This window comes from Gallinula chloropus (assembly GCF_964237585.1).
Source record: "Gallinula chloropus genome assembly, chromosome: 5".
In the NCBI taxonomy this organism is placed as follows: domain Eukaryota; kingdom Metazoa; phylum Chordata; class Aves; order Gruiformes; family Rallidae; genus Gallinula; species Gallinula chloropus.
Genome location: NC_140090.1, coordinates 64,985,741 through 64,997,786, shown reverse-complemented (window position 1 = coordinate 64,997,786; position 12,046 = coordinate 64,985,741). Strand labels below are relative to the sequence as shown.

The 12,046-nt window shown below is 43.9% G+C and overlaps 1 long non-coding RNA gene across 1 annotated transcript; it reads right to left on the bottom strand.

Annotated features, from left to right (window-relative positions):
- Nucleotides 1-155: 155 nt before the first annotated feature.
- Nucleotides 156-9,527, bottom strand: LOC311191989. Its single transcript, XR_014617316.1, has 3 exons — nucleotides 9,445-9,527; nucleotides 7,733-7,791; nucleotides 156-225 (listed from the first exon to the last, which is right to left on the bottom strand). It is a non-coding gene; the product is annotated as an uncharacterized lncRNA (long non-coding RNA).
- Nucleotides 9,528-12,046: the final 2,519 nt, after the last annotated feature.

The following is a 12,046-nucleotide window of genomic DNA, read 5'->3' as shown; positions in this document are numbered from 1 at the left end:
GGGTGGAGGATAAACCCAAAACATCTGCTCTGAAACAGGGATGAGCTATCTCCACTTGCTCATGGCCCCTTTAGAAAGGTCAGATCTGTGGCCTCTCCATTCTTGCCAGTTACTCACATGCTCCGGATATTTAATTGCTTTTGCACCTCAATTTTGCAAGCATAAAGCAGTGATTTCTGGCTTTACTACACCAAGTACTTCAGTAGAAAAATTCCATTCCAGAACCTAAAAGAAATAACAGACATGACTTGAAACCACCTCAACTAAACAGCTCAGCAGCACTTGTCAAAATATATCTTGCAAGCACCTCATTTAATGCTGGATGGCTAAGCCATGGAAAAGCAATTGCCTAAGCAGTGGGCCTCCATAGGAAGAGCTATGCTTATTAAAAAAAATAATAATTATGCAACTTATTTCTAGATTCAGATGACTCTGTGATACAGCATCTGCAGGTTGATGTGTTGGGTGTTTTTACAGTCACTCTGCTTTTACTACAGCTCAGCAACACTTCACTGCAGCGCTCTGTCTGATAAAGGACCACGCTGAGCTGAGTATTTTGTCTGCTATGACTCATTACAAGATGCTAATACTATACTCGCTGCCTCTGGAAGAGCCTCTGCCTACCTATTTTCCAGATGCTTCTCATGCACAGAAGACAATATGTAAGACAGCACAGATTCAAAAATGTTTTTATTTTGATGAAACTGAAGAATGGGGTTTGTTGAAGAAAAATGGTGGTTGGTTCACAAGTGTTTGGCACTAGCTTGATAGAAGAAAATCTCTACCACTTTACCTCCCTTGCATGGTTTGTTCCAGGTTAAGATCCCAGGATGGGTAATTCCCAGTTGGTTACTAGTGACAGTCTGCAGCATTGCTCCTCCAAGAGCTGCTCTGCTTCAGGCAATGAAACAGTGCAGGAGGAAGGTCCTGCTTCTCCAGTATACTTGCATTTCAGGGATTTTTATATATGTAGGTTGTTTTAGTTTGTTTTGGGGTTTTTTAATCTAAGGCACATGAAAAGCATTGCAGAAGCTTTATAGAACACAAGTTATGTGATGAAAGCCTTTTGGAGAGGGAGGATTGAAGATCATTTCAGAGGTAGAAATCAAATGTCATTTGGACCTGCTGGATCTGAGACTTGGAAAAAATTCCCTCTGTACCAAGCTATGGACAGCTATTGGGATTTCTCATTCCCAGCACAATAGCAATTCTTTTGACTGAGAAGGGGCATAGACAATTATTGCTAACCTGTGCTGAGAGGGGCACAGACAATTATTGCTAACCTTTAAGGATAATTCAGTCTGAACATCACTAAACAAAAGTACTTGATTTTTTTTCTTAAATTCTTTGGTGCCTTTTAAAGGCAAAGCAAAGGGCTTTTTTGTTCTGCCAGTGCTTTCTTTTGAAAAAGAAACGATATCTTTTAACTGTGGGGTTCTCTACCCCAGGCTGTTGTTAAATTTCAAGGTACTATAAAAATGTAAGTACTTTCCACTTAGCATAAATTAAATACCTTGCAGTGAAACTGACCTTCCTGCATGCCAAGCCCCATCTCCTGTCACAGGCACAGGATTGTGTATTTAAGCCACATACTGCCTTACTGGTAACTAGGCCTTTTTTCCCCCATTGTGTTTCAAAGATGAATGAAAATGTAGACTAACCTAAGGAGTAAATTCACAAGCGATTTCAAAAGTGCGGGCGCTTGTGTTCCTTTGTTCAGGCCTAGATTCTTTGTGAACAGAGATGTTCTATTTTCCTTTCTAAAGGAGCTCCAAAGTGAAAGCTTTTCCGGTTAATAGGTAGCAAGACTCATCAAATTAATTTTTATTTTAAAAATACCATTAAAATATTTACATGTAGTTCGTTATACACCAAATGACAGAAAATGTATGTGTATTTCCCCAGCCTTTTAGATAGGGTCAGAGTTAGGTGCTAACAGACAATCACTCCATTAACATTCATCTCAGCAACTCCTGCTCAAAGCATTTCAGTTCTGGCTGAGCTAAATCGCATACACTATGTGTTGGAATCCCTTTATATAGCACTTCAGGGTAGTCATTAGCAGCCCACACAAATATTTTGTCCTAATCTATAGATTAGGACCAAGAAAAACACAAACCAGATCTACCAGTGGAATCTGGAGAGACATTTTAGAGACTATTCCAGTGACATACCATGGAAGTTGTCCCAGATGTCAAGGATCATCTTGTCTCCTCCAAAATGTGAGCATCATGGGGCCTTTCTTGACCAAGCATGAATCTCAAGTATGTCCTCTGCAAAGGTCGCTACCCTGTTCCTCACAGCACTGAGCAATCTGTGCCATAGTCTTTTTCTCTTAAGTACCAAGACAGGGAAAAATCCCTGCATGGAAAACTACAATTACAGGTAGTGTAATTATAGGAGGTTGTTAGAATTAGAAACAGGACTCCAGCTGCCTTCCCAAACACCGCATAAGATGTATGTACTAACTTCAGTAGCTTGTTGATGTCAAAATGGGGGCCTAATCTGCTTATTTATTGCAGCTAACATTCAGGCTTTATGTAAGCAATTATTTGCAAACCTACAGCTGACAAGCAGAATGCACCTTCCATAGTTACTCTATTTGTCTTTGTTACCACACTAATTAAATCCCATAAACCTCACTTAGGGCATCTTGCCATTGAATCCAACCATTTATGGCATCCATATACAAAGAGTTTAAAGAAAATCACAACAATTCAATCCGTGTAATAGGCTGGACACCTTCAAAAGCCAGTTTGCCACTCAGCTTTAGCAGCCTTGTTACAGGGTAATGTGCATCAAGCTATTTCTCAGGAGCAAATTACCAAAGTGTTGTAAAAAGCTGAGCATAAGACTTGAATTCATCCCTTTTGGCAGCTGCATAATCAGCATCTGGAAAGCCGTGCAAGCCTTTCGTGCACCTAAAATACATTCTTACTAATGGCAGCCACTGAGCCAATGTTACAACACATTTGGATACATATGAACTTGACAGAGAGAAACTGAATGTGTATATATCAGCCATGATTTGCAGCTTAGGTGGTGGTTTTGTTTTGGTTATTGTGATATTGTACACCCTGGAAAGGCACAAAAGGCATAAGCAAGCTGAATTCAGTATGTTCTGCCTGAGTCAGAAAGCAACTAAGTATCCTGAAATGGAATTAGGATAAATCAAATATGCAGCACAATTACATGGCACATGGCAAGCAGGCTCCAAAAGTGAGTGGTGTATTTTTGCATCCTAACATTTCCAATATTCCCAAAGCAGATTCTTTCCTTATTATTCTATTTTTGAGATATAATTAGATGGCCTCAAAATATCTTTTTTTTTGTAACAACCCTTTTTTGAAAGTCATGTCTCCTTCTTTACTAATTGACTTGAAGAGGAACTGAACAGTATCACCATCAAAATACAGTAGCATGATTTAATAATCCCTGTCTAGGGAAAAGTCTGGGGAAAGTCTACAATGAAGTTAAATTCTAGTATTATTAGCAGGTGAACTTGGTACTATGTGTTGAGTAGTGCATACAGCTCATTTTGTCTTTCAAAATACGTTAGCATTAAAAAAGGACACATCAGTTTATACCACACTCCCATGGGCACACACACCCCGTCCCAAAAATCTGCTTTTTTGCTCAATACTGGTAACGAAACAAAAGGGAGACCCCAGAGTTATTGTATTGGCCATCCTGCCCTTCAAATGCTGTTCTCTTCAGCTTGTGCAGGGGTTTCACATGGTTGGAGATGGCAGCACATGCTGAAAAGCTAGAGGATGTTGAAGAACCACTTGATGAAACAAGCTCAGCTAGTGACTGAAGTGTGAGGGCTGCTGCAGGCCGTGACTGCAGGGTGGCTTTTATCTGTACATCTCATTTTTCAGTCCAGAAGCCCTACAAACAAATTCCCTTTTCTATCTATGGAAACAAAGCAACCACTTGACAACATAAACTGCCAGTCCTGATGGTGAGTGGGGTTTCTCAAGCATATCTGACAAATTTATCACAGCTGGATGTCCTGGCAGATTATATTTCAGCTGGTCCAAGGTACAGTTACACAGCTCAGGTGTGGTGTTTGCTGGATGATTAGGAGCACACAGAGCAACTTTGTGACAGCATGAGCCATGGATACGCCACCTGATATTTCACATTGTACTGCACCTTGCTCGTTCGTTCCTGTGGTCCACATGATTGCTGGATGTTACTGCCTTCATGCTGTTTCCTCCATAGGAAGCACCTGCAGCCCACAGGAGATGCCCCTGTCCTGGGGCCTGGCCACCACTTGTGGCTAACAGCTCATCCAGGCAGGAGGGGTAACCTGCTCCCAGCTCATGCAGCAGGGTATGTATAAGGACTGCTGGGAGAAAGCTCGGAGCTGGACAGAGACACTTCCCCTTATTCTTATTTATGATACACAGGAAAAAGGGATCTGCAGACGCAAGGCAGCGCCAGCTTACTGCATACCTACACCAGGGGTCTGTTCTTGGGGCACTGGGCAACTGCAGAGGTTCAGGCTGACCTGAAAGTCATTCTTCTGTCCTGGAGCCAGGCTGGCAGAATAGTACTTCTCTCTTCCTCTGGGAGGGAAGCCAAGTCTGCTTCTCCTGGAACACAGGCCCATGAGTCATGCTGTAGAGTGAGAGGCACAAAGGGCACAGGGTGCCCTCTGCCATCGCTGTACGGTTAAAGCACAGCCCAAATGCAGACAGCTGAGTTAGCTGGTACTTACTTCAACTAATGATGGCATTGGGACTAATCTGCTCTATTGAACAAGCTTCACGCGCTTTTTTCCCCAGCAAGTACAGTATTTTTGTTTTAAAATCCTCATAGCTTTACTTGTGCAACATGAAGCTCTGAGGACAAAATGCAGACAGACCACACTGCCACAAGTTTACAGCGGCCGGGCTAGCCTCAGTCTGCAAAATGACCAAAGAGGCAAATGTGAGCATCCTGGCAGGATTCTGGGACAATACAAACTCCTTGGCAGAAAAGAGATACAGATTTCCTATCATGTCTAGAACAAGATCATCCCTCCCTGTCACAGCTGTGCTTGCAGTGTCAGCCCAGAGCAGATGCTGGAATGCTGCAATTCTGCATTACCTGAAAGCAGACCTGGGCTCCCGGCAGGTGAGGGGCCAGGACCTGCCAGCACCCTGTTTTCTTTTCCTGCCTCGACTGCTCCTGCTGGTAGCTACAGTTGTGCTGCAAAGTTACTTTTAAAGGTCACAGATAAAGATAGTTGGCTATGGATTTGCAACCCTGAACACACGCAGTATTTGAGATGATGATCTGATCTCATATTCTGATTCAGTCCTTTTATAGTTAATCTCCCCATTTTCCAACTGTGTAAGAATTGTAGATTTTGGCTAATCCTTCTCATACGCCTCTGATGGTTGGAGCTTTTTCCATTGACAGCAGTTCATCAGTACAGCTAAACAAAATCACTGTAAGCTGTCAAACAGAAGACAAATGAGAGCTTACAAAATAGAACACTCGCCGAACTGAGACAAAACTTCCAGCGCCGACAATGATGATGGCAGGGGAGCAGAGACTATCTAGTTATAATTGCCAATTTAGCAACAGCTGAGCCTGTACTTATCTGAATTGGTACTTCTGCTAAATTCATGATGTTTTTGTCCTGTGCTAAGCTTTGACATCAGCAGACAGAATGCAAATGCAATGTTCCAGGGATAAGTCCTCTCTCAAAAACCAGCAGGTGGTGGTTAGTCTGAGAACTGAATCCTAGGGGAAGATTGTTTTTTTCCCTCATGTGGGCATCTGCTGTTGAGCTTTTTCTGAAACTGCCTGCAAGCATCAAGGTGATGAGCATGCACTGACTTTTTCAGTAGAGGTCTGTAACTGTTCTCAGTTCCAACTCTTGCCTTTTTTCCTATGCCCAAAATACACATTTACTTTTCCTTTTGTTTAAAATTTTCATGCCGTGATTTTGAACTCCTGTCTCAATAACAGCTTATCTTTGGATTGTACCTCATAACACCAGCATTCTGTTTCACCATGAAGTGGTTGGCATCAAACACTGGTGAATGAATTGTAAATATGCCTCTAACAAGGATAGGTGATTTGTGGGAGATAATTACCGTTGAGCCTGTTGATTTGCTCTTGCATCAAAAGATGTTTCAAGTTAATGAACAGCATAGAAAAGGGTATGTAAAAATATGCAAGAACCATTTGTCTGAAATTTTCTTCCAATGCAGACAAGAGCACAGAAACAAAACAAATGCACTTGCTGTTTTAAATGAAAGCCAGCATCTCAGGGGAAACTGTATGACAGCAGTAACTCTCTCATAATCTAAAAATAATCACCAACTATAACATTAGGTAGGAAGTCCAAAGAAGAAAGAACATGTTTAGTGAATTGATGGCAGTTAGTATACACCATGGCATGCCTAAAACAGAACTCAGAATCCTGACGTTAAACTGAAGGCTATTCATTGCAAGAATAGGGGGATGGCAAGAAACTGACGTAAGAAACAAGTCGTTTCTCCATTCATGTACAGGCACAACTGCTATCCCTTTCAGGACAGGAACCTTCTAACAGCCTTCTAACCTGCACCGTGCCCATGTCCCCTCCCCAAGCTAACAGCTATCCTGGTCACATAAACAGCTTGCTATTAAATTATGCCTGAGAAAAATAAAATCAGGGGATGACACAAAAATAAGCCACATGATACAGACAAGGGAGAATGTTGTCTTCAGCTGAAATTTTAAATGTTACAGACCAACGTGCTGCATCCTAAAAGGCTTTGACAGGCCTATCATCAGTAAGGGTGTAATTTCCTTTCCCATCATTTATTTCCTAAGTCATGGCTACAGGCCTTTCTTCTTTTCATATGGGTAGCATGTTTGGTTTGCAGTTGGGAGATGAGACAGATCACACTGCCTGTGGTCTGAGTATTTGAACAAACTTCGACCAAAAATGCTGCGCTTGAGCTCACGAGGTGGGTCCTGCCAGAAGGGGAAGGGGCTGGCAGTGCCCGTTCTGCTTGGAGCAGCTGTGTGTCAGACAGCAGGAGTGCAAGTCTGACTGGCTTGGGCAGCCTTGTAGCCCAGCTTCCACTACACAGCCATATGTAGGGTGTACAGTCATGGCTAGTGCTGTTACCCAAATACTGCTCTTCCTTAAGTAAAGTAACTGCTATTCTTAAAATTAGGGAGATTTTAAATTTACAAGGCTGAATTCAAAAGTGAGTGAAGGAAGCTGCTGGAACAAGAGTCAACTATTCTTTTCATACTGTATGTAACATCCTATTAGACTTCCTATAAATCTCTGTTGGCCCAGGGCATGGCTTTAAGCAAGCTTGTGCCATCCTTACTGGCAGGAGCTGTTTCAGCTTCCCACTCCCAACTCCTGACCGTGGCCCAGCAGCATGAGGTGGGTGGCTGTGAAGGCACATGGAAAACACACCTGCTCCTTTCAAAGGAGCCACGAGACTGACGCAGTCACGTCATAAAACTCACCTTCAGACTCACCCCCATTTGCCTACATGGACTCACTTTTTTCTTTTCTATATTTAGATAATTTATTACAGCTCTGTGTATGTGAACCTGACCTGTTCTCCATGAAAGGCTGCAGCAGAGAGGGTCAGAAGGGCAGAGCTTAGCAAGGAAGCTTTAGCTTTCTCAGTCTTCCTCTTTAATATGCAAAGACTTGCATCATGGTGGTTAGTAGGCATAAGTAGGTCTAAGGCCATTCAAGCTGACAAATCTGACTCACCTCTCCTCTGTATTGGGGTGATACGCTTCCTGCATTAGCTGAGGTCTTGAAATAAAAAACTGACAAAGGAAAGACAAAAGGGAATTTAACAAAATGTCATAATTAATTCAACAACATCTTAAATCACCAACTGCAATGTTATTCAATTTCAGTGAATGGGGATTAAATAATTCAAAATATTTCAAATCTCACAGAGCAATTATTCAATTGAAAGCTCAAAAGTTCAGATCAATCTTCAGAGGGGTATATTTCTAATGGACAAGTCTTTTCTCAAGCCAAGAACATGCAATATCTCTGCAGTGTTCTTTTCAAGCTTACAGCTCTAGAGAGTACAATTTATTCATCTGTCAGATTTTATGCACTTCTTGCCAGGGTATCATTTATATCTTATTTCTCCAAACCAGAAAAAAATATTTTTAGAAAGTGAGAGCAAGTAGAATAAAGCCTTTAAATATAAATTGGGTGATTCAGAGTCCCTTCTCCATTTTCTATCATCTCCTTCAACCACATTGCCTTGTATTTACCCTTAAGTTAAACCAGCCAGATGAGCTTTTGCTCTCTGTGACAGAAATACAGAGAACAGGATAAGCAGTTTATCCTTTCAGTGTGCAAACCAGGCATCTCTTCCAAGCAGATGTATTAGTGAGCCACCACAACCAGGTGCAGCCCAGGGATGCTCTCACCCAGCAGTAAGCCTGACTCAGGAGAAAAGGAAGCTCCCTCTGCACAGCAAAGAACAGAAACAGGGGCAGATAATTCCCACATTGCTGTGCAATTCTGTTCTTCATTCACTGTGCAAAGTATGTGGTTAAGAAGAGTTACCTACTGCCATCAAAACAATTTCTCTCCCTGTGGTCTGTAATGAAGGTTCATACTGCTCTTCTCTCCCCAGCACTCATGTACCTGCACATACCTACATGTGTACAGGGAGTCTAGAAACAAGAGAAGACTATTAGCACAAAATTTTGGAAGGCTGACATGCAGGATGCTTTCAGTTCAAGAATGAATGTCAGCCTGAAGTTACAAAGCTCTTCAAGGAAATGTCCACTCCTCCTCCACTCCCACATGACACAGGAAGGCAGCTATTGCCATCAGGTCGCCTTGTATTTCCTTTAATAGGACCATGTTTCCAATTGCTAACAACCTTGTCAAACCCTAAACACCATGCCATGTGGCCCACTAAGTATAGGAGATCTCTTCTGTGATAGTTTGGTCATTTAATGAGAAATTGTGGCAGGTGTCTGACAGTCTCAAAGTCTGAATCAGGGAACTGAAAATTGGGTGGTAGAAAGGACTTCAGATTGGTGGCTGAGGCGGTGCTTTTCTGGCTTGTATGAAGAATCTTCTCACCTTGAAAATTCAAAGGTTGAAGCTGTTCAGTTGGGATACATACGATGAAACTGTTCTATAATTTCCCAAGAGGTTTTGTGGTTTTGGTTTGGGTTGTGGTTTGTTTTTTTTCTGATAGGAGCATGTCAAGAGAAGAAATAGGTCTTGGCACCCTATTGCTACCTGCAGTGCTGTACAGCTAGACCCAAAAGCAGAAAGCCTATCCTCCAGAGCTCTCAGTGACTTCACTGCTTAGCCTATCCTACGCACAAGGCAGAAGAGAAAATGTGGATTCAGCAACAGCTGTAGTGAATGAAGGACAAGGAGGTGGGAGACTGAGAGTCATTGATAAAAACATGGGTAAGAGATTGAGGGCACAGAACCTGGGAGGTGCAGAAGGGCTGAGGGTGCAGCAGATCACAGATGTGATGGAGGCTGGTGGCAAATGGGTGAGGATATGAGAATTGAGACTGGCCAGGAGAGAAGGATGTGGATCCAGAGACGGGACAGTCAGGAAGAAGATGCAGAGGTCTGTCAGCATCAGAGGCTGGAGCAGAGTGTATTCCTCAGCTCCTTTGCTGTTCTTCAGCACCTGCAAACGCCAGTGACACGGGCTTATTGCACAGACACACCGTGTCCCCACCGCTGGCACATCCAGCATGTGATGCATCCCGTGGCTCTTCCCCATGGGATGCTGCATGTCCACGTCACTAAGGTAACACATAATGAAAGCTGCACCCCCGGTTTCATTTTCCCTTTTGCTTTGTCTGAACACCTGGCAATCAGCACACCCCCAGCCGGCCCCACAAGCTCTCTACTGCCAAGCCTGCATGATGTCAAATGCTAGGAAATACCAGAACCAGGGTGGTCTACACAAACTTATTTCTTCTCTTCTTTCTGAAAGGATCTGCCTGTGACGGGGCCATTCACCCTTTTCCACAGTCCCCTGCATGCCAGCCCCTCTGAAACTTGCTTCCAAGGAAAATTACTGCCCTTCTCCCAAGTTTCCCTGTGCTGTCTGTTGCTACAGCGCCAAGCACTCTACAAGTACAGCCTTCCCCAGGGCTGGTTGGGGAGCGAGCAGCACCTCGGCCTGCAGTGCCGACGAATTCGGGTAATCCCCCTCCTGATGCCTGTGACCCGATAATACGCGGTTTTCTTTTTGCTCAGAATAACGGGCATTGCGTCAGCCTCGCGTTCAAGGCACGGCAAAGCCGCAGCTCCATTTGCTGCGTTCGATGCTTCTGCAGATTAACCCCCCATTAATTCACTCCCCCCGCCGTCCCCTAAAAACCTGGCGGCTGGGATAAGACGGGACATCCCCTGGGCCCGGCCGCCCCTGTACAGCCGCAAGCCACCGGGCCCTAGAGCCGCCATCTTACCCCGGGTATCCCCACTTCCCGCGGCAGCAGAGCAGGCGGCGTCCCCCTTCTCCCAGCTTCCCTACAGGCCCCTTTCCCGCAGGACACGAGCTTCCCACCCTGCCGCTCTTTAGCGGCTCATCAAATTCCTTCTCCATCCGGCAGCGGCCCGGCACCCGCCCACACCCGGCACAGGCCTGGCCCCTCTCACCGCTTCACGGCGCCTCAGCTCGGCGGCACCTCCCCGCGGCAGCAGACCGTCACCTCCGGGCCTGGCGGCCGCAGCAGCTCCCTTCCTTCCACTCGAGTGCCCCGGAGGCGGGGTGGCGGTTGGTCTGGATGGAAGGGGGCTGCTACTGCTGCCGCCGAGGGTGAGAAGGGAAGGCCGGCGCCGCGGCCCTCGGGAGCCTGGCAGGGCGCTAAACAGTAACGGTAAAAGACACACCTGGACCATTTCTGCGATTTGGAAGTGGTTTATTCTCACCGATTAAACATTTGAAACGTTCTAATTTTATCTGGAGCATCGTACAAACACGATTTTCCTCAGCGGTATGAAGAAAATAATTTTCATGCATAAAGATGAGCTGCACAACTCTTCACATTGTTAGAGGGAATAACAGCAAATATACCATCTAGCACCAAGAATTTTAATTACAGTGTGAAGATACCATGAAAGCTTCCTCTTTCATGGTGAATCATTTCAGCTGACACGTTTATTCTGAAGTATATGCTGTTTTCCAAGCAATGAAAATTAAACTTTACATTAAAAACATGAAAATACACCTGTTTTAAAAACTTGACACTTTTTAGAAGGTAAGCCATGAAATCTGATTTTTCTTGCATAGCAAATTTTCTCTAGACTTTGAAACAGATAAGAAAACCTAAAAAAGTTTTAAAAAAATCCAAAACACCAAACAACTCTTCCTTTCCTGGTCCTCCCTTACCCCAGCCGGTCAAGCATTAGTCAGTAACTACTGAGTATGCAGGACTACATATGAACCTGAACATTCCTCTGCAAATTAAGCATTTAATCCTACTCATAAACTTATCACTGGAAGAATGGCACTGAAGAGTTCAGTATTTACTGTTAATTAAGTCACTTTGACTTGACTTACAGGTCCAAAAAACCCCAGTTTGCTAAGTACCAGCTCCAGACCCAGAAACAGACCCAAAACAATACCATTTTTTCCTCTGTTGCATCACCATAAAACACCCAGTCCTAGGTGAAGGTCTAGATGTGACAAGTGATGTTGCATCCCTAGGCATAGCCATTACCTGGAAGCACAGGTAACCAGCTGGAAATGGCACTAACTAGCACACTACAAATACTGCAAAGAGGAGACAGAACCAGACTTCTTTTCTGATGAGGAAAAGGTAGTAACATTTAATACTAAATCAAGACAAAGGCAAGTCCTGCTGAGTAAGATTTGATGTAGCTGCTGCTCAAGAGCAAACTTTACATTTGCCCAAGGCATCTGAGATTGCAAGGGGCCAACAGCCAGGATCGCTCTCCTCTCCGGATACCTTTCACTATTCATACTTTCAGGACCAGGAAGAAACATCACAAGTTCAGCTTTTTATGTTGAAGAGCTGTTGTTGGTTTCTAGACACTGGAGTGCTATCC